The sequence below is a fragment of the Triticum dicoccoides genome, chromosome 2A, assembly GCF_002162155.2.
Source record: "Triticum dicoccoides isolate Atlit2015 ecotype Zavitan chromosome 2A, WEW_v2.0, whole genome shotgun sequence".
NCBI classification, from domain to species: Eukaryota; Viridiplantae; Streptophyta; class Magnoliopsida; order Poales; family Poaceae; genus Triticum; species Triticum dicoccoides.
In genome coordinates, this window is record NC_041382.1 from 7,701,081 (window position 1) to 7,705,819 (window position 4,739).

At 44.4% G+C, this 4,739-nt stretch overlaps 1 pseudogene; it reads left to right on the forward strand.

The window, feature by feature from the left end:
- Nucleotides 1-264: 264 nt before the first annotated feature.
- Nucleotides 265-4,739, forward strand: part of LOC119357375 — a 5,246-nt pseudogene continuing 771 nt past the window's right edge.

Genomic DNA, 4,739 nt, shown 5'->3' on the forward strand with positions numbered 1-4,739 from the left:
AATACTGGTCGGACAATTCATTTTCATGCTGGTTGGAAAGTTGACTGATCCTGGACACGTCTTTGGGCCTTTAAATTGGCACCCACCCACCAAGTTGTTCGGAGAATCTTTGTTTTAACAAGTATATCCAGGTCTCACCCACCCACACATTGCAGTCAATGTTCCTTGGAGACTTCTAAATTTTGCAAGTCTCTGCAAGACTTGGCAGAGACCGGCGTGCTTTATTTGTACAGATAGACCGACCAGCAGCTGCCCCATAAAATCATGGCCAAGGAGGCTGCCATATCTGCAGTTGCAGGTGAACTTATGAGCCGGTTCATCCCCTTTCTGATGAACAAGTACCACTCAAGCCATTCAAGCTCGGAGGAGAAGCTGATGGAGAGGTTGCAGCACCTTCCTGATGAGAGTCAACACCATCGTCGAGGAGGCTGATGCGAGCTACATAGTCAACTCCAGGATGCTGATGCAGGTAAAGATGCTCTCCGAGGCTATGTACAGAGGACACCGCATGCTGGACACCCTGAGGTACCGAACTCTCCCAGACAGTGCAGGCTTCGACAAGGTTAGCATCAACGACTCACCTAGCTGCAGCTTGTATTTAGCCATTCCTTTCAAGCGTCCTCGAACAACAACTGAGAAGGATGACCAGGCAATGCGCCTCGAGTCACATGGTGCCTTGCAGTGGCGGAGCGTGAGCAAATCTCAAGAGGGGGCCGATTTCATATAAGAACACATCATATGCATAAAAAACTACTAAGTTGTAGAACATATGCAAGGAAAATTAGAGGACCATATATATATATTGTACTTGTACACACAAATACAGCAGGTTCACAAGCAGGTTCACACATACCTGAGCATTGTTGATAGGTAAATTTTGGTGCTCCAAAAGAACAGACCACACCAAACAGTAGTGACACCAAATGACCAAAAGACAATAAACAGAACCAACTAGCACTACTGCCAACCAACTAGCACTACTGCCAACTAAAGATACGATCTTCTATTCTTTCTACTTTTGAAATCAGCAATTATATCTTCACAAGGAATTTTTGATGCAATTTCTCGTTCAATTTGTAGCAACAAACTGTCTGCAAGAAAATCATCTTCCATTCGATTACGTAGCCTTGACTTGATAATCTTCAAGCTCGAGAAAGCACGCTCAGCACTTGCAGTGGAAACCGGGAGAGTAACAAGCAATCGAAGCAACCTATCAAGCAAATTGTAAATTCTATCTCGTCCTGTCTCAACAAGGCATAGACATAAAGAAGTTATGGTGATGGGCTTCTTCAAGTCTCCACTATTTTTAGCATCTGCAGCAAAATGGTTGAGCTGAATCTCCAACCCATATCTCTCTTGTTGTGTAAAATCAGCCGGATAATATTTCTCCACCATTGAACATATTTCCTTAGCGTTGAATGATGTAAATCCATTTCTTGGAATCAATGTAACACTAATGGATAAGAGATCCATCACTTTCTCATTGAACCTAAGATTTAATTCATTTAGTTGGTTGTCAATTGTTGCTCGAAATATCTCCACTTGTAGATACCTTTCTCTAGTAAAGTGATCAGGTTGACGACGAGCACGCCCACCACGCAGAATGTATAGTTCTTCCATGTCTGGAATATCTATATCATGCTCCACACAGAACTCAACAACATTTCCAATGAACAACTCCCATCCTTCATCTGATCTCATCTCTTCTAGAAGTACTTTTGTGTAATGCACTAGACGAACTGCATTTACTATGTCTTGTGCTTTCTTCTGTAGAGCATTCCCAAGATCTTCGCTAGTTTCCAATATTTCTTTCATCATGCATAGGATAAATACAAACTCAAAAGAGGTCAGGTAAGTGAAAGAAGTATCACCATCAGCCCGGTTTGCTCCAGCTGATGAATCTGCGGCTAGATTTTCTAGAACAACTCTCACTGGATTGAACATATGCATAAGGCTAGAAATCGAACCTAAGTGGGAACCCCATCTAGTCTCTCCTGGTCGCTTCAATGAGCGCATTTGATTGGCTCCTTTGCCTGTTTCAATCTGATCGATAGCAAGCAAGCGTGCAATCTCAACCACCTGGGCGTCATGCAACTCATCATGTCGCTTTGAAGAGGAGTCAACTGTGTTTATAACAAAGTGAAGTTTCTGAAAAAATTGGGTGATTGGAACCACATCTCTTGCTGCACCAACAAGGGAGAGTTGCAACCGATGAGCATAGCAATGAACATAATATGCATAGGGACAATCTTTAATGAATAGAGCTTGCAATCCATTCAACTCTCCCCTCATGTTGCTTGCCCCATCGTACCCCTGGCCTCGAAGATTTTGTACATCAAATCCATGCTTGGATAATACTTTACACAACTCCATCTTTAGTGTCAGTGCTTTTGTGTTGGCTACATGTATGAGATGAAAGAATCTTTCTTGGGAATAACCATCTTATCAACAAATCTGAAAACTAGTGCCATTTGCTCTCTTTTGGACACATCACATGTTTCATCCACAAGAATAGAGTACTTTGAGTCCCCAATTTCTGCTCGAATATGCTCCCTAACTTTCATAGCGTAAATGCTCAAGATCTCATTTTGAATTTCGTGTGATGTGTATTTGCAAACTTGTGGAGCATTGCCAAGAACTACAGCTTGAACATCAGGGCAGAATTCTGCAAGAAGCTTCAACATCTCAAGAAAGTTACCTCTGTTTCTTGACTCCGGCCTCTCATCATGGCCTCTTAAAGCACAAGACTGAAATGTGAGCCACTTTACAACCGCAATCGTAGTTCTCAGCCTTAAACGATCCTTTTCTTTATCCCCCATGGTCTTCACATCAAAGATATTTGCCAAATGGTTTGACTGATCCAATAAAGCATGGCCATCTCTCACTGCATTGTTATGTTGTGAGCAAGGACTTGATCCCATGTGAACTAAAAGTGCACATTTCTGTCCATCATGAACTTTCTTCCAATTATTAAAACCTTGTGTTGTGAAGACATCAAACCCACCTCTTTTCTTTCTATTTTTGCTAAAGAGAAAGCAATACAGACAATATGCACAATGGGAGGTCAATGAATACTCCAGCCATGATGGAAAATCACGAAAATAGCTGTACTGAAAACGTCTTTTGTGTCCTGGTTTTCCAATAGCTTTATATTTCTTTCGTTTAGGTTGATTGGGACCCAGCCTCAAGTAAGCTCTTCGTACTTCATCTCTTTGGTTTGGGGGGTACTGCCAAATTTGTGGATGTAGTGCAGGATCTCGCTCCAACAACTCAATGCCTCGAAAAGTGACATGTTCGTTTGCTCTTTGTTCTACATCCGGCACATCATCATCTTGCATCTTATTTTCCTGCACATTATCATCTTCCATTTGGCCTTCTTGTGCATCTTCAGCATGTCTTCCATCCATATATGGCACCAATGCTAGAGCATCTGGAGCTAATCCCTCATCCCCTTTTCTTTAAAAAAAGACTGCATCTTCTGTTGTTTCACCATTGCTACCTAAACAAATATTTATACAACATCAAATTTTCTATCAAATAATCAATTGGGTAGACATCAAAGTTACCAAAACATCTCAACTCATCAGAATTAACAGAAGCAGTCCAATTAATCAACATGAGCCCTAAATCAGTCACTGTACCTAGCAATAGCAAGAAGCGGATGAGCTGGCGCTGTGAACTAGACGAGCAGAGGAGCAGGAGCCACTGTGCACCTAGGCGAACTGGGTGTGGGTCGGTGGGCGTGTAGCCGCTGGCCACTGGGCGCGCCGCTCGCGGGTGCGGCCACTTGAGCAGCCGACTGAGAAGGGGAACGCCGCCGACTGCCGTCGTCAGTTGCCGCCGCCGACAGCCGTCGTCAGTTGCCGCCACCGACCGCCGTCGTCGAGGAATAAGGTCGCAGACGCGGCGATGCCGGACGCGGAGGCAGGGAGGCAGCAGGGTGGGGATTGGGGATTTGGGGAACAACTCGTTGACTCACAACCAGGTGTTGGTGTCTCGATCTGTGCTGTCGAGCGGTGCTGCAAATGGGCTGCGGCTTGTGGACAGTGGACATATCTCCTGATGGGCTGGGCCAGATCGCAAGCATACCTAGTAAAAAAAATTCACTTCGGAAAGGGGGGGTCGTAGCCCAGTTTCATCTCCACTACGCTCCGCCAGTGGTGCCTTGGAAAGCTTAGAGGTCACCGTTGCTAACATGGTAGAATTTGTTGTGCTTCTGGGTGGATGCGAGCACATGTCTCGTAGGCCATATGACATTTATCTCTATACCGACAACTTCATGTTCGGCCGACATGCTGAAAAGCAAAAGTTTTTTAGCTTCTTGTTGCAACACAACCCTCCTGGTGATGCACCAGCCATTCTTCCGATCATAGGTGGTGTCAAGGTTGGGAAGAAAACTTTGGTTGCTCACGTGTGTGGCGACGAAAGGGTTTGCTCCCGCTTCTCTTCTGTTTTGCACCTGAACGGAGACAGCCTCTTGAGAATACGGGACCACGGGAGGACAACATTTGGGATGACGATGTTGGTAGTTATTGAGTTTGATTCTGATGTATGCGATGAAGACTGGAAAGTCTTCTACTCATTTGCCATAAGAATGTGCAGAGGAAGCAAAATCATCATTGTAGGTAGAATTCAAAGATTAGCCCGATTTGGATCGGTGAAACCGATTCTCATAAGTGTTCTGTCTTATGATGAGTTGAGGTACCTCTTTAAGACAATGGCCTTCGGGAGTGTAGACC